Raw genomic sequence first — 22,619 nt, 5'->3', positions numbered from 1 at the left:
AGGACAAAGCTCTGCGCATGTCCAACGTGTGCATCATAGATTCAAAGGAATTCGCATGTGGTTTTGGAAAAGGTAGGGATATGGATTGGCTCATTGACATGGAAAGATGAATGCACCTTCAGGGAATTTCAGGGAGTAAGTGTAGGGTGACTTTGTCCTTAAAAATATGGTACATGGCGGATCTGCCATGAGTGCTGCAATTTCTCCTGTGCGTCTCACACAGGCAATCCGTACCAGAAATGCAGTTTTCATACAGAGATGTAGGAGGGAACATGTGGCTAATGGTTCAAACGGTTTTGGATTAGGCATGTTAAGACTAAGGGGAGGTCTTAAAATGGATTAGGCGGTTTGATGTGTGGGTATAGGGTTTGGGGTCCCTTAACGAATCACTTAGTAATGGGATGAGCAAAGATAGTCCTATCGTCGATGACATCATAGAACTTTATAACTGCGACCAAGTGGAGTTTGATGGGACTCAGGGAGAGTCCAGATAATTTAATCTCTAACAGATAGTCGAGGATTAGCGGGAGAGGCATGGAAAAAAGGAGCGGTGTTTGTGACAGCCCACCAGTGTGTAAATCTTGTCCAGCTATAAAGGCTGGTGTTGCATGTAGAATTTGTTGTGCTATGAAGGACTACATTTTGAACCTGCTCCGAGCAAGTTTGCTCAGCATGAGAGAACCGTGAAGGAGCCAGACCTTGAGGTGTAACATGGTTCAATTGGGGTGGAGTAGTAGACCCTGCTGTTGGGACAAGAGATTCGGGCAGAGGGTAGTGGGATGGGTGTGGAAAGCAACATCTTGGTAAGGAAGGGGTATCATGCCTGTCTGGGCCATGTGGGGCTATCATTATGACCCTGGCTTGGTGTGCTCGTATTTTTATCAATAATTTGTGTATGAGTGGTATCGGGGAAATGCATACATTAGGTCGGTGTTCCATGGGAACATGAACTCATCCCTCGAAGAGTGTTTGCCTAGTCCCGCTCTGGAACAAAATCTTGGGCATTCCTTGTTTGCTGCAGTTGCAAAAATGTCTGTGGTTGGGTATCCCCATGTGTGGAATATGTCTAGTACTATATCCTTGTTTAGTTCCCATTCGTGGTCTATGGGAAATCTTCTGCTGAAGTCGTCATGGTGGTATTGAGAGCAGGACTTCGTGCGAAGGATCCCCCAGAAGGAACGGGGTTGGGGGGTGGTTGGGCGGGGGCGAAACAAATTGCAGCGTGTAGCCCCAGGAGACCATGTTGAGGACCCAGCCGTCTGAGGTTAGTTGCAACCACTCCAGGAGGAAAGCACACAACTGATTGCAGAAGGGAAGCTTTATGGGGGGGAAATCCCCTTTGGGAACTGTCAGGGTGCCCCCCGGCGTCCCATCAAAACCGCTTCTTCCCCGCCTGCTTGCCCTTGGAGGACCCAGGCTGCAGGGCAGGCCTTGACTGCCACTGAGGGTGCCTCTTATAATCTTATAGGCAGCCTCGTGCTTAGGCTGGGCAGCTTGGGCAGGGGCATGCTGTGGCTTAAACTTAGGTTTGGCCAGAGCTGGAACATAAAGACCCAGGGTCTGCAGGGTCGTGCGGGAATCCTTCATGCCATGCCGCTGTGTATCCGTTTGTTCCACAAACAGAGCCTTGCCATGAAACGGGAGATCCTGCATGACCAACTGCGCCTCACTGGACAGCCCGGACAGCAGGAGCCACGACGCCCTTCTCATGGACACCACCGAGGCCATGGATCGAGCTGCTGTGTCTGCCACATCTGATGCCGCCTGCAGGGCCTGGAGGGAGTCCTCGAATTTGGGCAGTGAACCCCACAAGTTGAATCCATATCTGCCCAGGAGAGCCTGGTGGTTTGCCACCCGCAACTGGAAACTTGAGGATGAATAAACCTTTCTTCCCAAAGAGTCCAGCCTCCTTGAGTTTTTATTTTTCAGAGTGGGGGCTGGTTGGCCCTGCTGCTCCCTGTGGTTGACCGACTCGACCACCAGGGAGTTGGGCGTCGGGTGGGTGTAGAGGTACTCGTGCCCCTTGGTGTGTACAAAGTACTTGAGTTCTGCCATCTTCAAGATGGGGGTCAGGGAAGCCGGTATTTACCACAGGGCATTTGAAATCCTTGCCACCCCCTCATGGAGGGGCAAAGCCAATCTGCCCAGTGCTGAAGATGACAGTACATTGAACAGGGAGTCCGCGGGCTCCTCCAGCTCCTCTGCTTGGAGGTGAAGGCTCGATGCTACCCTTTTTAAGAGTTCTTGGTGGGCCCTAAAGTCCTCCTGCGGGATGGAAGGGGGCAGGGCCGCTATCGCCTCATCTGGGGAGGGCGAGGAAGCCGGTATGGTGCTCTGGGTATCCACCAGCACCGGAGGGTCCACCACCCGGTTGGTCTCCAGGCACGGTGCCGAGGACATATGTCCCACCGACCCTCTCCTTGGGGGCCTGGAGAGAAAGGCCGACGGCACCTCTGACGCTCCAGCTACTGAGCAGGCCACCACCAGGGGCTGCGTCGGAGGCCACGGTGCCCACTGGTACCACTTGCCTGGCCCATGGAAGTGTGACTACAAGCAGAGCCCGGGCTGACGAAAGACCTGCCGCTGCCTAGGGACGGGGAGAAACGGCGGTGCTGAGAGCGGCGTCGCGCACAGGACTGCGACTTCGATGCAGAGGACCGGTACCGCCTGTAGCTGCTGCTCTGACGGGCGCACCTGCGATGGCACGGTGCCAGCGATCTATGCCCCGGGCTGTGGAGACAGTGCCTTGGCAGAGACTTGGAGCAGGATGAGGAACGCAACTCCTAGGGATGCAGTCCCGCGTCCTGCTCTGGAGCAAAATAGGTGACATTTGCGATTCTGGGTTGTGGCAAAGAGGTCTATCGATGGGGTGCCCCAGTGGGAGAAGAGCTGTCGTAGTATCATGGGATGTAATTCCCATTCGTGTTCCTCAAAGAAGTGTCTGCTGAGTGTGTCAGCGGTAGTGTTGTGACATCCGGGTAGATATGAAGTGGTAATTTCTATGTGGTGTTGAAATGGCCTCCATGCATAGGGAGTGTGATCATGCTCCCCCCGTCTGTTGATGTAAAACATACATGATATATTGTCCATTAGGACCCGAATGGATTTGTTCTTTATGAGGGGGAGAAAGTGAAGGCAGGCTTGTCTGACTGCTCTGAACTCTAGGGGATTTATGTGCAGATGTGTCTCTGACAGGGAAATGTCCATGGTGAGCATGAGTGCCAAGGAGCGATGTTGGAAGGGAACGCCCATGCATAGGTTCTCTGGTTTTGTCCACCATTGTAGGGAGGCTAATACATTTGCTGGAGGAGTTAGCATCATGCAGAAGCTGTGTCTGCTGGGTTTGTAGTTGGAGCTGAGCCAACCCTGAAGACATCTCATGTGCAGCCTGGCATACTTGACCATGAAGGTGGTGGCTGCCATGTGGCCAAGAAGCTGTCGGCAAATTCTTGCCTGTATCCTGGGACAAACGGAGAGATGTGTAATAGCGAGGAATCTGTGGTGTGGGAGCAAGGCTCTGGTTTGAATTGAGTCCAGGTGAGCATCCGATGAAGTGAGCTGTAGCTCACGAAAGCTCATGCTCAAATAAATTGGTTAGTCTCTAAGGTGCCACAAGTACTCCTTTTCTTTTTGCCAATACAGACTAACACGGCTGTTACTCTGAAACATAGAATTCAGGAGTCCTAAGTCCTAGTCCCTTCCTCTTGCTACAAAACAATGCTCCCATCCTTCATGCTGATCCTGCAAATGGAGGCAGATGGCCCTTGGATTAATTATATTTTGCCCTGTAATGCAAGTAAAGATCCTTCTTCACCTTCTTATCTGTAATCCACTAGGGAGAGCAGGCCAACCAGCTACTGGCAGCATCTGACTGCCCATGCTTCCTGTTTTGTAACAATTTAAACGTTTTCCATATTGCCAAATCTGTCTTCATAAACTCACATGCCACACTGCTTGTGGAAGAGGACAAACATAAGGGAGAATGCAGACTGCTTTTATCTACAGTGCCTAGATTCATTACTTGGGCCAACTCCTTTCTCATTCTCCTTAAGGGTTTGTTGGAAAGATTACTCAATGGTTCTCTGTGGACAAATCACATGCAATCTCTTGGCACAACCCCATGGCTACCTAAGACTTCATTTGCCATTATCCAACTAGAGTGGCCAGTCAGAACTTCCAAGCAACAGTGGGGATAAATAGATCCCCTTGCTCCTTCTTATAGGCCTCTCCCTCTTGAGCCAAAGGAGAATCTGCCTTAGCTTTAGAAGCATAGGGTCTATGACACACAAAGCAGTTCAGTTTCTGTCCAGAAGAGGGCTGTGCTACGCCGTATGCACATACACAAACAGACATTACCCCTACCCCCCAAGCCAGTTCATTAGAATGGCTTACGGCTAACAGAAACTACAGTTTATATATACACAAGTTAAAGGACCAAAAAGAAGTTATTATTCCTCATCAGTTGCTTCAATATGCAGGTATCTTATGCTCTATCCTGGCCACGTTTTTCTTTTTCTCCCGATTCAGTGAAGCTACCTCTGTTTTGTGCATCAGCACATTTATATAAAGTAGTGGATACACAGGTCTTAAATTCTTTCTGCCCTAAAGAGTGGTCAGAACTTCTTCGGTTCCTAAACACATGCCTGCCATCTTTCCAACAGACCTTGCTTACTAAAGGAGTTTCTTCTTCAACAATAAGAACCAATAGGAGGAAAATAAAGTCAAGGGAGGCTGCACTCCCTATCATTCCTCGATCGGAGAAAAATATTTCTTCTTCCCCAGCAAACAGTGCCACACCTTATGTCTTTAAGAGAATCTAGTGGATTCATTGTCCCTTCCAATCAGTGTCTACACTTGAAAACATGTGTTCCCTGCTCCCCTACCCTTCCCCTCCACCAATATTGAAAGTGATCCTTAGCTAAAGTGAGCAGAGTCAATAGAGTCCAACACCAATTCTAAGAAAGCATGGGTCACACCCTTTTTAGAACAAAGGGGTCACCCATGCTTTGCTGCATTGAATTTATTTGGCCCTGTCAATGCTAGCTGGACATTTTCAACAATGGTTGATGCGCTAGATTTGTCCCCATGGCCAAACAGCAGGATTCTTTAGTATAGACATGCCTGTGATTATTCCACAATGAGAGCAGAGCTCTGCTAAACCCGATCGGATTCTGAAAGAGCTGTCAAAGTTCTGGCAAAACCACTCTTGTCTGCCATTTCCAAACATGGTTGTAGCTAGCCTGAGTTTAGCAGGGCTTCAGGCTCCAGCATGGACAGGGAATCAAACATGCTAGTGAAAACCATGCACCTAATCTCTCCACACCAGCCTCCAGCAGGGACATGGCAAGATTTCCACATAGAGCTGGTAACTGCAAATGGGTCAAAACCAAAATCCTGGATCCAAATGCAACTCATTCAGCATGTGACACAGCCCACTCTCTGCCTGATTCACAGAGAATATGCCCTGCCGCAGCCCCCCCAACAGAAGAATTAATTTCTAAGCTCAGACTTCACTCCAAAAATAAGTGCCTATGAAAGATTCTGGGCATTGGATGAAGAGACTACCACCAAAGAAGAGACCCAAGAAGTCACCTACCAGCAGCTCATCTCCACTAGAAATTGAAGGACGCACTGGACGTATTTGGGGCATGTACACTGGATGCCAACACAGATTCCCACATGAAGCTGTCAAGTGGAAAGCAGATTGTGTGAGGAAATGAGGACACAGTACACCCAAGAAAAAGCTTAAGAACATGGCAGGCAGGGTAGAACAGATGGAAGCAGCAGCAAGGGACAGAGAGGGAAGGAAGATACTAGTTTCTGCCTTATGGTCCAACACTGGTACAAAAAGGGTGTAATAAAAATCAGGCTTCGCTGATTCAGTCCCCAGCGGTGCTGAACATAAGGGTTGTTACACACACACCTCTGAACGTTAATGGTTGTATGGCCCAAAATCCAAAGCCAGACCCTCATGGGTAGATAGAGCTAAACTTTGCAAATAACCTCATGCAAAAGCCTGCAACTGCTGAATATTTCCAGACATGGAGGTGAATGGTTTTGAAATGCTGATTCAAATTTTGCAGCTTAGATCCTTTTGTGTTTGCCACCAAAAGGAATCAGCAAACTGGTCATATTACAAATGAATTTGGCTGTAACCCCAGTGAGAAATAGCTCCATACAAGGTCACAAGCACTGCCACATAACAGGGCTTAAAATGAAGTCAGTGGAATAAAAGAATACCTAGCTCTTATATAGCACTTTTTGGCAGTAGATCTCAAAGCACTTCACAATGGAGTTCCCTATTTTGCAGATGGGGAAACTGAGGCATAGAGAAGGAAGTGATTGGCCCAAAGTCACCCAGCAAAGCAGTAGAAGAGCTGGGAATTGAACCCAGGCCTCTTGCCGCCCAGTTCAGTGCCCTAGTGAGCTGGGTGCATAGGGTGGGTGCCTATGCTTTAGTGAGCAGGTCAAAATAATTCCTGTGAAATATTTATTGAGGGGGCCTTCAGGAAGCTGTGCTTTTTGATCAGTGACTGAGAACCTGATTCTCATCACCCTTGCACTGGTGTAATCCCATTAACATCAACAATGGTAACTCTTGATTTACGCAATTGAAAGGAAAGAAATATCAGGGCCACAGGCACTTTCCAAGACTGAACTAAAAGGAAATTAAAGAACAGGCCCAGCACACAACTCAGGACTGTGCAGCTACCTGCTAAAACACATCTGAGTCATTGTTCTGAGAAACTGCCATTTCCAGCACTGGCACCTGCCACGGTAAGACAACGCCTCCCCAGAGAGCTTTAGCCACAGTGCAGTACTTGTATCTGTCAGAAAAGTATAGCTAATTATTTCTGCTCAGAGCCAACTCAATGTCCTGCACAAAGGTGGCTTTAAGAGAATGTCACAGGTGCTTCTTCAGCTACCAGGTGTGCCGCACTGCCTAGCCTGTTTCCATGGTCCCTTAGTCCAGGGCCATCCTTAGGCATATGCAGCATACACAGCTGGGTCGGGCACCTGAAAATTTGAGGCACCACCGGGAACATTGGTGCCAACTTCTCATCTTGCCAGGGGGTGCTCGACTCCCCCGCCTCCACTCCACGCCCTGCCCCCACTCCACCCCTTTCCCCAAGCCCTTGCCCCACCTCTTCCTGCCTCTGCTCCAGCCCCACTCCACCTCCTCCCCCTCCCCCGAGAGAGGGAGGAGCTTGGCACTGGTGGGTGCTCTGCACCCACTAAATTTTCCCTGTGGGTGCGCCAGCCCCGGAGCACCCACCCACAGAGTCCACACCTATGACTGGGACAGCAGGTAAGAGCAGTTCAGCTCTCACACACTCAGCATGCACTGCAGTCTCCTTACTAGGCAGAAGGCAGGGGCCATATTCACAGACCCGAATGCGCCGGCGCAGCACATTCTGCATGACGGAGAGGGTACGAAGGTCAGGTTTCTGCGGGGAACTGTGACTCTCCGCCCGGCGGCTCGGTATCCTCTTTGCTGCCTTGTCCCTCCCCCTTCCCCCCAGGCTGCGAGCCCTGGCGTGTGTGAGCAATGGGGGGGGGGGGGGCAGTTCTTCTGGGGGTCTGTGGGCAGGGGTGGTAGCTGTGCCCCAAGTCGGGCATAGGGGCACCTTTAATAATACTGCGTAGGGCCCCCTTAGGATGGCCCTGCCTCGGTCAAAAACACACCAAGTTGTTTCCCTTTCACCACTTGTACATTTATTCCTCAGCTCTCCCACAAACAAAACAAGATATTGTAGCAGGAGCTTTCCACATTGTACCCTTTCCCCAACTTCCTGTATTCCTCTTATATCCTCCCAATTACAGCTATCATTATCATTAACCCAGCTATTACCACCCAAGTGTCCCTAATCCCCCCAGTGATTAACTGCTGCCAGCTGAGCCTGCAGCCTTTTCTGTGCTGCAGCAACTCTAGTGATCAGGCTGCTGCTGCCAGCTCTCTGTTCCGGAGACCATGTAACACAGCATGGCATTGCCTCAACACCTGGGGTGGGGGTTCATGCCCCTACAAACCTTTTATGATGCTGTTGACATGGCCCTGCTGGTGCCCGTTTCGGTATGGTAATTCTCTCTGAAAGGCAGAAATGAGGTAGAGGCCTGACTACCTCTGGGAAGGGTTGTGGAGCCGTTTGCTTCCCAGTCACTGCTCAGGTCATCTATGGGACCATAGCCCAGGTTCTTGAAGCCCACTCAGTGAACAAACAAAGGCTTTCAGAACCCAGCCAAAGCAACGAAGGGTCCATCTGCACTAGAGCTGGAGGTGTAACTTCCAGCTTCAGGAGACATATGCATGCTAGCTCTGCGTGAGCTAGCACACTGAAAACAGAACATAACTACAGCCGTGCAAACGGCAAGAAGGACTAACTGCCCGGAGCCTGAGCCCATAGGTTCGGTACTCAGGGAGGCTAGCCCCTGTCGGTGTGGCTACATTTCTATTTTTAGGATGCTAGCGCTTCTGTCTCCTTGAGCTGTAATTTATACCTTCCAGTTCTAGTGTAGACATACCCAAAGAGAACAACAGCCTCTCTCAACTAGAGCTTAAACTAAAAGCTTCATTCAGCCTGAGCTTAGGGACCACAAGGCTTAGGGACAAAGTGTGAATCCATCAAAAGTGAGCTGTCCTAGTTAGTATTTCCACCCTGAGGCCTTGGCTGGATGCCTTGAACACATCTTTTCACAGAGTGCTGAGGAAGTACCTACTTCACCTAGCTGACCTCAGCTCTGCTCCCCTCCTGGAGAAGTTTCCCTGCCACACTCTGCACTTCAGCCAAACAGTGGGAGTCTTTCCCTTGCTCCTGAAGTGTTAACCCTCACTTTTCTGAATGGAATCAATGCATCTTGGCATTGTCCCCAACGTGAATCCAGCCTTGGCTAATAGTGACCAAAAGTTCCTGATTACAGTTCAGGGTCTTGTATGGTCTGAGATGATGGCCCCTCTCCAGTTTCTAATAGGCAAGTGGTGTCTCAGCAGCAGCCTATCTATGCCATTGGTAAAATTCTCATTGGTTTCACTAGAAGCAGAGTTAGGCCAATGCTGAGCACTTTTGAAAATCCACCTACAGTGTCTACATCACAAAACGCACCCTCACATCTGGCACTAGCTGGCCAGGAACTGAGCTGACTCTGCTCATCTGAACAGGTTGCCAACTACCAGGTGACCAGGATAAATAGGAGACTTCACTCTCCAGAGCTATCCAGCTGGCACCTTTCACGTGGAGTGGGAGATGCTCTCTGGGGTTCTCTGCTCAGTGTTCCCCTCTGGTTTCCTTGTTTTAATCCTGTGACCATCACTCCCATCCAGACTTGCTACATTTGTTGTCCCCTGTAATCTGCTGCAACCCTCCCATTCCTCACTGTGTAGTTCTCAAAATCACTCATTCTGTTCAGGATCAGGGAATGAGCCAAGGAGCAAAACTTGTGAGCCTCTGCTCTAGACACCGTCACTCAGATGAAAATAGCATACACAGGATGCACAACCACAAGGTTTATGTTCAATCAGTACAATAAAAGCAGCAGTTGCAGCAAGAAAGTTTAAGATTGGCAGTGAATCAAAAGTGTAATGGATCATATTTTAATCCAACATCAGCATGCAGAGTCATTGGGCCCCTTTCTTAAAACCACTGTGGATACATAACACTGGAACAATCTACACATCCTTGGTTCAGACAACACGATACAATCAGCAAGAGAGAAACTCCTGGGTGAGCAATTTAATAGCATATATCAGACTCAGCCCTTGTAAAAAGAACTGAGTAGTTAAAGAAACAGATGGGAAAAGGGGACAGCCAAGGAAAGGAAGTTCTGCAGCTAGTGGCCCCAGCATGCTTTCATTACATACCCCCTGACTCATTTCCAGAAAGCTCCCTAGCCCAGACCTTGCCCCTGCCTCTGGTCACTGTATGTTACCTGTGCTCTGTGCCCAATCCACAGAGGACAGGAGTCTGTTACAGCTATCACCTAAGGAACTTTATTCCCTTGGGCTTTTAGCTTTGGAGGTCCCTAGTTCAATGCCTGGTGTCAGACAAGATGGCAATCATTACAACAGCAAAGCCATCTAGGGAGGTAGCATTCTTGAAAAGCACTTCTATTTAATGTTTGGCACAAGCTGAACTATCCAGGCTAGTGTTATAAGGGGCGGCAGAGTGGAGTTCCCCCTCGAACATGAAATCCATGTTGGGAAGTGGAAGCTCCAAACCTCTGAACTGTGTGTTGTGGACAGATGACCTATATGGACTAGATGGAGGCCATCAAATTCATTTCACCTGTGATTCAAAATCCAGCCCTGAAGTCAGGTCTCTAGAAGCACAACTGAATGGTGCCACCAATCTCTTTATCATACTGACACCAGGGGTTGTTTTCAAATGTGAGCTCCGAACAGGTCATTGAGAGCAAACATTAATATATCCCGGTCAGCACGTGGACTATGTGACAGACCCAGGCCAGTTGGGTACAGCAGAGTAGCCTTATTGGGATCTGGGAAGTGCTAAAGGATCCCCCCAGCCTAAGAGGGGGATTCACAGGACCTGGACACCAAATAAATACAGGGGACAACTAATGAAATAACAGGGACAGGAGTGTGGTCAAAGGGTCAAATGAAGGGAACCGGATGGGGACACCGAGCAGAGAACCCCAGACAGTGCCCACTGCTCCTCAAAGGTGGCAAGGGAGTCAGTGGACGCCGCCCAGAGGAACTCTGCCCAGATACCTGAATGGATGGAGGATCGGAAATAGGCCCCACAGTCACAGGAGACTCCATCAGCCAACCTCCTCACTCTGGTTTTAGAGATGGCCATTTTAGCTAGGGCCAGAAGCAGGTTGACCAGGAGGTCCCGCGACTTTGTGGGGCTATGGATAGGGAGTGCATAAATAAGAAGGTGAGGGGAAGAGTGCAACCAAAAGCGTAACAAAATATTTGTGAGGAGCCAGAATAGGGGGCTGCAACCTGGCACACTCCAAGTATATGTGTGCCAGGGTTTCTCTCACACCGCAAAAGGGGCAGGTGTTGGGTGGGGTGAACCGTGCCAAGTACACGCCCGTGCTCACAGCTCCATGAAGGAGCCGCCAACTGATATCCCCAGTGGGCCTCCGGACCAAGGTGGCGTATAGGCTGGCCCACTGGGGCTCCTCACGCTCCAGAGGTGGCAGGGGGTCCCGCCATTTTGTATTGGGGTGGGACGCGAGGGTAAGGACGTGTAGGGTGTGGAGCACGAGCATATATAGATGTTTCCTTGGCGCGGTCTGGAAGCACACTGGCTGCAGCTCGTGCAGCCGGCTCACAATGACGGGTGGGGTGATCGGTTGGGTCCACGGGGCAGGGGCCCAATGAAAAGGTCCGGTGGGCCTGGGGTGGAGGGTGGGCGGGGCGCACCCTTGTGCAGGACCCGCTCGAGGTAAACGCGAGCAGCAGGCGGCAAAGTGGCCCTCACCTCCTGAAGTACGCGCTGGGGAGTACGACGTCTGGAGAGGCCCATGCACTGAGCAAGCGTCAGGGGTTCCAGCCAGTCTCCCTGGTCGTAGTCCAGGAGGTCTCCGACTCTTGTGACTTCTGCCAGGACCAACCTCTGGTGCACCGAGGGGGACTCCGCCACCTGCACTCGGAGCTGGGGGTTGTGTAGCAGGGGCTCCGGGAGGAGATCTGCCCCCTTGGTTGCCGCCATGGACCTGGTTGTTGAAAGCAGTTTCCAGGTCCGGAGGAGGTCCTGGTAGAAGATCGGCAGCCCGGAGAGGTCTTGCGGAAGACCTCTCGGATGGAGATAAAGGAGCTGCTGGTCGTATCGGAGCCCTCGGAAACGGCGCAGGAAGGCATGCACCAGTATGCTCCACGCCAGACCAGCTGTACCATAAAGAAGCCTCTGCGGGGCCTGGAGGTGGAAGACATGGACCTGAGTGTGCAGACACTTCAGGCCCTGCCCTCCCCCCTCCAGAGGTAGGGTGGAGAACCCCTGCAGGGACCCAGTGCAGTCCTGACCAAAAGAACTCCAGAATCAATGTCTGGAGGTTAGCCAGGAAACCCGGGGCTGGGACCAGGGTGTTGAGCCGGTACCAGAGCATGGACAGGACTAGTTGATTAAGCACCAGCATTCTCCCTCGAAGGGAGAGGCACGGAGTAGTCCTGTCCATTTCCGGAGCCACTCTACCACCCTTCCCTCTAAATCGTGCCAGTTATCCGGCAGAGAGGGATGCGTGGCAGAAAGGTAAACACCGAGATAGAGCAGCAGACCCGCGCTCCACCGGATGGCCTGAAGCGCGGGTGGGAGGGAGCTCACCTGCCAGCCATCCCCGATCACCAGGCCAGAGCTCTTGACCCAGTTGACCCGGCCAGAGGAGGCTGCCGAATAGATGGCCTGGCAAGCCTCCACCCGCACCAAGTCGCCCGGGTCCTGGACCACGAAGAGCACATCATCAGCATATGCCGACAGGACCAGCCGCAGCTCCGGCTCCCACAGCACCAACCCTGTTTACCTCCTGTGGAGAAGACAGAGGAAGGGCTCGATCGCCAGAGCGTACAGCTGGCCCGAGAGGGGGCACCGCTGCCGTACTCCTTACCCGAAGCTGACCAGTTCGGTCAGGGTCCAGTTGAGACTGACCAAACACTCTGCAGAGGCATACAGCACCCAGAGAAAACCCACAAACTGGGGTCTGAAGCCAAACACTCGCAGAGTGCTCAGGAGATACCTTTGGTCCACCCTGTCGAACGCTTTCTCCTGATCCAAGGACAAGAGGGCGAACAACAGACCATCCCTACACCCGAGTTCCAAGAGGTCCTGGACCAGATACAGGTTGTCAAGGATGCTGCGGCCCGGGATGGTGTAGGTCTGGTCTGGGTGGACCACGTCCACCAGCACAGACCCTAGCCACAGCAAGATGGCTTTTGCTACGACTTTGTAGTCCGTGCTGAGGAGCAAGATGGGACACCAATTTCGTAGATCGCAGAGGTCACCCTTCTTCAGCAATAAAGCGAGCACAGCTCACCTGCACGAAAGAGGGAGGACCCCGCTCTGCAAAGACTCGGCCCAGACGGTGGCTAGGTCTGGGCCAAGAATGTCCCAGAACATGCGGTAGAACTCCACGGTCAGCCCATCCATGCCTGGAGATTTATTGGTGGGCATGCGGCGGAGGGCTTCCGAGAACTCGGCCAGAGTGAGAGGCAGCTCTAGCCAGTCTCGGTCGCCGACACTAACCGTAGGGAGCTCCTCCCAGAGCACTCTGCAAGCGTTAAGGATCAGTTGGATGCAGGGAGAAAAGGCTTGCATAGAAGGTTCTCGCCCTCCTGCACATCTCCACCGGATCCGTGATGGGGGTGCTGTCCTCTGCCAGAAGGCAGGTGACATGCTTCTTGGCCCCCCTCCTTTACTCCAGGGCTTAGAAGAAGCGGGAGCCACGATCCATCTCCCAAAGGAGATGGAAGCAGGATCGAACAAAGGCGCCCCGGGCCCAATGATCTTTGAGAGCCTGGAGCTCCTCCTTCTTCTCCCGGCACGCTCCACAGAGGGGCAGATCCTCGGGGCTGGCGGCCAGATGCCTCTCCATCTCCAAGACCTCCCAAACTAACTGCTCTATCGCCACATCCCTCCGTCAGCTGGCGCCCTGGGTGTAGTCACAGCAGAGGAGCCGGGCGCGCACCTTCCCCGGGTCCCACCACCGCCACACCGAGGGAAAGGCATGCCGCTGCCCTCGCCATGCCAGCCAGAACTCCTGGAAGGATGCCACAAAGCCCACATCCTCCAACAAGCTGTTGTTGAAATGCCATTAGGCCGGCCCCGGCCTCTCCACACAGAGAGAGGCCATCACGATGGCTAGATGATGATCAGAGAATGGGGCCAGCCGGATGCTGGAGGAGTGGGCCCGTGAAAGGTGGAAATGTGATAAATAGGTGTGGTCTAACTAGGAGTGGCGCAACCGATGGGCCTCCACCAGGACAAAGGTGAACATTGAAATGTCATCCAGGTGGGGGTCGTGCCAAACGTCCACCAGGGAGTGGTGTTCGACTAGCTCCTGGAGGACATCCACGGCAGCCGGGCACTGCTCAGTCCCTGAGCGGTCCCGCTCCTCAAGGGTGGTGTTAAAGTCCCCGCCCAGGACAAGGCACTCGTGAGGATCCAAGGTGCCAAGGAAGGCAGATGCCTGCTGGTGGAGTTGTAGCCGCTCCGGGCCCGATGTCAGGGAATAGACGTTAACGAGGTTGACCACAAGCCCCTACATACGGACCCGGAGGTGCAGCAGGCAGCCCAGCACAGCCTCGACGACCCCCAGCACCTTGGACCGTAGGTCGGGGGAGAACAGGGTCACCACTCCAGCCGTACGAACTGAGAGATGGCTAAAGTAGACCCTGTCCCCCCAGTCCAGCCGCCAGTTGTCTTCAGCGGCCGAATCCGTATGGGTCTCCTGCAGGAAAACCACAGAGTACCCCCCCCCGAAGGAAAGAGAGCACCTGGGACCTGCGGAGACCCATCCTACAGCCCCGGGTGTTCAATGTTGTGATGATAAGCGGTGCCAAGAGGAGGGCTGGGGGGGATCCTCGCTGGCAGGGACGCTCGCAGCCCCCATTGGCCCGCACAACAAACCGTGACCTACCCCATAGGTGAGCAATGAGTCACGGAAGCTGTGGACCCACTGGTAGGCTGCGGCAGCCTGTTCCCAATCCTTTTATCTTCCCCCATAAGGGCCCTTGCGGCCTGGAGGATCTGATGAAAGTCCCCCCATCACTGGAGAGCAAGCTGTACCTTGTTGCGGGAGCCGCGGACATCTTCAAGAAGCTCCCGCAGCTCCTCTCGCAGCGCATTGGGGGTTGGGATTACTGACTCCTGACCATCCTCTGGAAGGGCCCCTGACACAGTCCCGTGGCCTACCGAGACGGGCAGCCAAGGAGCGGACCCCCGACATGGCACCCGATGGGCTGGCACCACACGGCCCACCTCAAACCCAGGGTCAATAGGGGGTGGTGGAGGGAAGATAGCAGCCCCTAGTGGGTCAGGACAGGGAAACACAAAGGCCGCTCCCTGGGGATCATCTGCTGGAAAGGGGAAGAGACAGCCCCAGGGGCGGCAATAACATCACGGGAGGTGGAGGGGATAGGGACAGAGTCGGCAGCAGGGGCAGGGATGGGATCAGGGACAGGGGCAGGGGCAGGGGCAGAGATGAAATTCCAGGCTCCAGAAGTCAAGCAACTGGGTGGTGGCACTTCCTGGTCAGGCTTAAGGGTTCAGGGGCTGGGGAGGGGGCTCTTAGCGATGCTGGGTGCAGGTTCTATGGTGAGTTTGGCAGCCACAGCATCAGGAGGTGGACTGCTTTCTGTAGGGCACCCGCTCGGGAAGGAGGTCAATTGCTCCACACCAACGAGGGGTGCCCCTGGTGGCTCAGGTCCCAGCCATGTGGCACTGGCCTCCAACAGGCTCGGCGGGGTGCCTTCGGCGGCCGGGTTGATGGAAGAGTCCAGGGGCTCCTCGGAGGTGGGAGCAGAGGCAATGGTTAGGGGGAGGGAGCATGGGGAAAGGGGGGCTGGAGTAAGGTCGCCCAGATCGAGGCCCACTGGTAAAGGGTCGTCCTCCCCCTGGGTGACCGGGGTCAGACCCAGGGCCTCAAGCTCCTCGTAAATGGAGGAGAGATGGAGGAGAGATCGTCTTCCGCCACCCCAGGGTTCTCCCCACCGGCACCCGAAGTGGCAGTCGCCTCGGGTCTCACAGGGGCTTCAGATGGTAACGGGGCAGGAGGGACTTCATCGGGGGCCTCGGAGTGGAGGAACTCCCATGGAGGGGCGATATGACCCTCCAGTGCTCCCACGTCTTCCTCAGCCAGCACCAGTGGATGGAACACACCCGGGGGCAAAGCGGAAGGCTCGGCATCGGTGCCCCCCTTCCTGGTCTTCCGGGGGGCCTCCAAATCTGATGGAAGGAGCGGAGTTCGAGCCTTCCACTTGCCCGGCTTCCCCTGTACTAGGGCCCAGCCCTCCATGGTATCATCTGGGGGCTGGCTTACAGGGGTTGGGTAGGGGGGCAGGGGCGATGGCTCAGGGACTCGGGGGGGTAATGGTGGGGCGGCATGAGGGAGGGAAGATTCCCCCTGGGGCGGGCCCTCTCCCATGCCCAGCAGTATCCCTGCCGCACCCTCCTCCACAGGCCCTGCCAGATTGCATGCAGCAGAGGCAGGGCTCTCCCGCTCGTCTGGACATAATGGGGGAGCTGCCCCTTGGGCCCAAGTGGGAGCAGTGGTGGGCTGGGAAGGAGGAGGGGTGGCTTCAGGCGCCGGGCAGCCAGGGGTGCCAGTAATGACAGGGCCGGCGCCCTGCCGGGGCTCGGGGATCCCGGATGCCCCTCCTTGCCAGGCCAAGGGGCAGTCCCTCCGGACGTGCCACGTCACCCGGCAGAGGTAGCACCAGGCCTCCGCCATGGAATAATGCATCCGGTAACAGGCCCCCTGGTAGGGGACCAAGAATGACCCCTTAAGCGCCTTTCCATCATGCACCGCCGGCGGCAATTGAAGCTGCACTTACCGGCGGAACGAGAGGATGTGATGGAGAGCGGGGTCTTTGCAGCCCAGTGAGAGAGGGCTCACAACAGAAATGGGATTCCTCAGGGTAGAAAGGGTGGGTAATAGGGCAGCATTGGGAAGGAATGGAGGGACGGCGGTGAGGACCAGTCGGATGCCCAGGTCTTCCAGTGGCTCCAGGGGGACGAACACGCCTCCCACCACCAGGCCCTTCTCCACCGCTTCCTAGGTGGTGGCCTCTGATGCCAGGAAGAAGATTCCCATACATTTTGGAGGCCACCACGATGGCCACGGGCCCCACCACCCTCGCCAACACCCACACATAGGTGTCTACGTAGGGTGAGGCGGTCACCAGGAGGCAACAGACGCCATGCTTCCTGGTCAAGGTCGGGGAGGGGCCCCAGCCACTATAGTTGGTAGCAGAGGCGGTGGGCGGGAGAGATGATGTAGCGGCAGGCGGGGGGGCTGCCGCCACATGGGCGTATGCCCTGGATGCCAGGGTAGAGGCAGTTGGGGCAGCCCCTGCCATGGAGGGCTTGATCTTTTTTGTGGGGCCCTTACACCCTTCTTTTTACCTGGCCTTTCCTGCCAGCTGGGGGGGCTTCCTCAGAGTCAGAGGGGGCGAGGGACATGGCAGCAGTGGAGGTCACCCCAGTGTCCACCGCCACCAGTGCCCCAGCGCGGGCAGTAGCAGGTGGTTCAGCTGTGACAGCGGAGGTAGAGGCTCGGGGGGACAACAGGGCAGCAGGTGTGGGAGGGGCGGTGGGGTCTGCAGGAGGGGTACCACCAGCCTTGTCCCCCGCCATCATGAGCGGGGAGGGAGGGGGAGACACCAGAAGGAGGAGGGGAAAGGGGAAGCAGGTCGACCACTTCTCCCCGCTAGGCTGCAGGCAGGGGAGGAGGGCGCCAAAAGGGGTGGGCTGGAGGGCTGGTTTAATGAAGACACCCTCAAGTCATTGGTAAGGGAGCCCTAAGGTAAGGGTAAAGAAGGGAGAAGCAGGAGAGCTGTGGGGAACTGGCCCAGGGAAATGTAGCGGCTCTGGCAGTAAAAGGTTGGCTGCCAACAGCTGCTACCATTAGGGTACCTAGGCCGGAACCCGAAGTAGAGGACGGGCCCGGGTTCCCCCCAACCCACCACTACCGAAACACCTCCTAGGAGGGGAAAACAGGCCCCTGTCCGGACAGGAGGCTAAACTGTTTTGGCATGAGGCCGTAGGAGCAACAGAGACTGTGGGAATTCTCTCAGCAACCTCCATTGCTGGCTTATGATGAAAGGGGCTTAGTAGACTGTATCCCTGGCCCTAGAGAGAGAAGGCTACGTGGAGGGATGAAGTGAGCCTCTGAAGCTAGCATAAACCACCTGGAAGCACGGGATGCAAGTGGACGAGGTCAGAGTTCTGCCACAACATGTAAAATGGGCATTTACTCAGCTAAGTTATTACGGACACACCATCCAAAGTGTGCCAGTCTCTACTGCGAACAGCCAAGCATGGAATATGAATGTTCTATTTAAGGCATCCTGGTGTTAAAATTAGGATCCCATTTAAACAAGTGTCCATGGGCACTGAGGCCCAGATCCCCAAAGGTATTCCCATTGAAATCAGGAGGGGTTGGGTACCTTTGAGACCTGGGGCTGAGACCACATTCTTCAAATTCAGTTAGGCAGCTAAAGTTAGGCAGCTAAAGCCTAAATAAGTGGCTTGATTTCTAGAGGTGCTGAGCACTTGCAGGTCCTGTTGAAATCATTGGCAGTGAGATCCAAAGCCTTTGGTTGGCCTACCTTCTAGGGTGACCAGGTGTTCGGTTTTCGACCAGAACACCTGGTTAAAAATGGACCCTGGTGGCTCCGGTCAGCACCGCCGACCAAGCCGTTAAAAGTCCGGTTGCAGTGCTGCGGGGCTAAGGCAGGCTAGTCCCTACCTTTTCTGACACCGCGCTGTGCCCCGAAAGTGGCCAACAGGTCTGGCTCCTAGGCAGGGGGGCCACAGAGTTCTGCGCACTGCCCCCAGCACTGGCTCCATACTCCCATTGGCTGGGCGGTGCCTGCAGGCAAGAGCAGCATGCAGAGCCAGGTGTGTGCCTCCGCCTAGGAGCCAGACCTGCTGCTGGCCACTTCTGGGGCACAGCCCAGTCCTTGATGCCAGGACAGGCAGGAAGCCTGCCTTAGCACCCCTGCTGCGCCACTGACCAGGAGCCGCTGGAGGTAAGCCCATGCCCCAACCCCCAGCCCCCTCCCACACCCCAACCTTCTGCCCGAGCTCAGTGAAAGTGAATGAGGGTGGGGGAGAGCGAGCCACCAAGGGAGGGGAATGTAGTGAGCGGGGTCGGTGGGGCTCGGAAAAGGGGCAGGGAAGGGGGCAGGGCTTCAGGGAAGGGGTGGGGCTAGGGTGTTCAGTTTTGTGCGATTAGAAAGTTGGCAACCTTACCTATCTCCAATAGCTAATGTGTTACCCAATCAGTGTTAGCACTGGCTACCTTGACCAAACTGAACACTTGCTACTTAATTCAGTCCTCTAACTTGTTCCTCAACACCTGGGAGTCCATCCCCCACCCTATGCTGAAAACATTAATGCTGGAGATCCCTGCCTTGTGAATAAATACAATTCCATGCCATTAAATAAAAGGGTTGCTTGAAAACTGTTGTTTAGATTTTAACCTACAGGGTGTGTTAGTCTGAAGGCAAAGAGCCTTTTCAGCCCTTCCTCTGGTCCTGGTTGCTGCAGCAATCAGGATTCAGTTTAATTTTTGTAAGTGATTTGTTTAGCTGGTTCCAGAGACTGGCAATGGAAGATGGAACCTTTCACCTCTTCAGCACCCTTTCAGATCCAGCTCAGGGCAAGAGAGAAATGGAATGAAATGAGTTTGAGGACTTAGTTCAGTCGCTTGTGAACAGATGTTCACATCACAAAGCCCACCATCATGGGCTGCTGCAGCAGAAGAGCTAAGGGAGGAATGGGTCCCACAAATTAAATTCCGTCTCAGCTGGGGTGGGGGTGGGCTCTACAGGTCAGGGTTGAGACACATGGGTAAAACAGGGTGTGGGGGTGAAGACTGCCCTGTCTGTCTGTGCAGTACCCATGCTTGCAACCAAACAGATGCTCAGCTGGCTTGAGGCATTCACTGGTTTTGCTAGTCCCTGATCTTGGCAGTGCCAGAGACACAATCCCAGACTTGGGATGAGCCAGGGTAGCAAATCTATATGAAGTTCTACGGCGTCAGCATCTCAGGATCAACCCAGAGCAGACAAAGGCTTGCACAGAACTGCCTTCTGAGCGCCAGTCAGTGTTTTGTATTATAACAAAATCCCAACCTAAGAACACTTCCAAGACATGGGTGCTACAATTTCTGTCATTTTTGTTGTTGACAATCACAGAGTTAAACCGTTAACAAGGGAAACGTTTCCTTGACCCCTCTCTCTCCCCTCTCCGCATCTGTAATATATCAATAGCAACTGGACTGGGACCCCATTGTGCTATACAAACAGAAATTGACAGTCCCCTATCCAGTGAGCTTACTATTATCATGATACACATTTCTAAAGCACATTTCACCACACTGTGCCTGCCATTTAATTATTATAATTACAAGTAATTAACTGCTAATTATTATTAAAGTACTTCCTTTATTTTAAAAAGGAGATCAATGGTCTCCATACCCACGTAAACTTCAGCTTGAGCCCTGACTGCAATATAAAAAAAGAAAAGTAAGGACACCATTTTTCCTACTGTCACGGGCTCAGCCAAGCCTTACATGCACATTACAGCCATCTCATCAATGAAGCATCATGAACAGCTCTATTTTCAACTGAAAATGTTCAACTTTTGCAATGGAAAACAGCTTTCTTTTTAACAAAATGGAATTTTTTTGTAAAAAAATCAATTTTTGTCAAAACTTTTCAGGGTTTCAAAAAAAAAAACCAGAAAATTTGTTGAAAACTGAAAAAATTTTGGGTTTCAGATTTTGGGGGGTTTTTTTGTTTTGTTTTTTTAAATTTGAGGACACATTTGACAAGCTTAAATTTCATTTACAGCTGTTTTGCAGGCATAAAAAATAAAATAATAATCCTGAGCAGTTCTACTCAGGAGCCTTTTGCCTTTGGAGAACTGGGTCTGCATATTGCCTTGGCTCACAAGTGAAATGAGCTGGGTGCGGGCTACATCACATTTGTTAGCCACCACATCACTTGCTGAGATGGCCAAGTCTCTGTTAGGCAGAGACCTAGAATTAGACCAGCAGGTGGGGTGAAAAGGATGTAACAGGATTTGAGGTGCAGTGGAGAAGTTGGGGTTGAGGGAGGTGCCTGCCTACATAAGATCAGCCCTACCAGTACTGTCAGTCCCTTCCAAGAGCATTAATTTACATACTAATTCAGAGAAAAGCAAATAAACCTCTGCAGGAGAAAGGGTCTGCCAGAAGTTTCATAAGCACACCACCTCCTCGCCCTCCATCACCACATACATACACTCGCTCTCTCTCTCCAGCCCATCAAGTTAATACATACAAAGGGGAGACCAGTTTTTACTCAGTATATAATGATCTTAGGTAAAACAGTGGCTTTAGAGAGGTTGGTGGGAAGGAATGCAGCAGTCAGACAAAGCTGAGAGGTAAATGGATATGGATTAGACCTGACCTGAGCCCAAGCCACAAAGACCAGATCCGGATCTGACCCCTCCTAACATTCTGGTCCACTCAGGTTCTTATACAGCACACAGCACTCTGGTATCCTAGCAGCACTCGGACCCAGGCTATTTCAGCCCATTATAGAGGGATTTCAGACACAGGCCCTGCATGGTCCACAGCATGCTGGGAGCTGGGATTTTGATTGAGGCCCAGCTCTGCTTAGAGCAAAAGCCTTTGGTTGGATCCCAGCACTGGCAGATTATAAACAGACAGCCTTTTCTTACAGTGAGCATGGGAGAGAAAAGGAGAACAGAAAGACAGAGGCTCTCTCTCGCTCCAGATGTCCCAAGAAGCATGAATGGCCCTACCTGTAGCAGTTCTTCAGCTCAGGTGTCCCCCAAAGGTGAATTTGAGAATGGTGTGTGAAGTGGCTGGAGCTGTCTCCCCCAGCTTCCTGCAGGTTTCTTCTTCACACTCCCCAGCAGCTGCAGTGGGTTACCTGCTAGGGCTGGCTTCCGAAAGCCAAGCCTTGTTCTGAGGAGGAGATGTGGGTGTGTCTTGCCCTTCAGGGGAAGATCAAACAGGTTTCTCTGTTCAGATGCAATCTCCCTGCTCGAGGCCTCTCACCAAGGAGGTGCCCTTTTCCCTCCGCATTCCTCGCATACCCTGGTGACGCTGAGTGGTGCTCAGATTATTACAAGAATAATCTGTCTGACAAATAGCAGCCTCTGCCAGAAGCAAAGCAAATACACTGTTCCAGCCACTGCTGTTGTATGGTGGAACCAAGCTGGCAAGACACTTGGATTGGTGCTCTGAGTATCATGCTGGTGGCACAACCGGAGTTCTTATTCAACGGGTTGTGTGTGTCCCATCCACCAACCAGGCCAGCTAGACAAGAAAAAGCACCGAGAAGAAACCATCTCTCCACTGGTTGTCTTCTGAAATTGGCAGGGGGTTGAAAGAAGCTTTCATCCTCACAGCACGGTCACTTCTCTGGGCACATGACACTGCAAAGAAAGCAGCTTGCTCTACTTCAAGGCCTAAGGCAAGTTGGGTCATAGCAAATCTAAGATAAACAGAGTGCTGAGCTGGATCTGGGGGCAGGTAAATATCTGTCCAGGTTTGGCTGAGGGGAAGGTGGTCAAGTCTGTGGTAGTATTGCCCATTAAAAAAGGGAGTGCATCATTGATTGACCCCACAGGGAGTATGCTTGTCAGTATCCTGCACTTTTCAGCATGATGCCATCATATATGTTTGTAGGATAGGGATACCTGCACCAGGTCAGGGGCTCATGCCCTTGGAAATAGACCTTCTGGGGTTAATTTAATCTGTCTTGTGGTGTTTGAACTCTTGGCTTTACCAGTCTTCCCATGCGCTAGTCAAGGACTGCCACCACAGAGGCTATAGCAACTGGGGGCAGTATATAAACATGGGGGGGGGTCACTAGCCTGAGATGCCGCCCATGTTGCAACATCCACTCCGCTATTTTTAACACC

The 22,619-nt window shown here is 52.9% G+C and overlaps 1 protein-coding gene across 1 annotated transcript in view; it reads right to left on the bottom strand.

The window, feature by feature from the left end:
- Nucleotides 1-21,780, bottom strand: part of ZNF185 (zinc finger protein 185 with LIM domain) — a 136,234-nt gene extending 114,454 nt beyond the window's left edge. The window contains exon 1 of the mRNA XM_074963041.1: nt 21,492-21,780. The gene's annotated coding sequence lies outside the window, so the exon portion shown is untranslated. The remainder of the gene's footprint in view (nt 1-21,491) is intronic.
- Nucleotides 21,781-22,619: the final 839 nt, after the last annotated feature.

Source organism: Natator depressus, chromosome 9, assembly GCF_965152275.1.
Source record: "Natator depressus isolate rNatDep1 chromosome 9, rNatDep2.hap1, whole genome shotgun sequence".
Lineage (NCBI taxonomy): Eukaryota > Metazoa > Chordata > Testudines > Cheloniidae > Natator > Natator depressus.
Note: the sequence above shows the minus strand (reverse complement) of the source record. Positions and strands in the feature narration are given on the sequence as shown.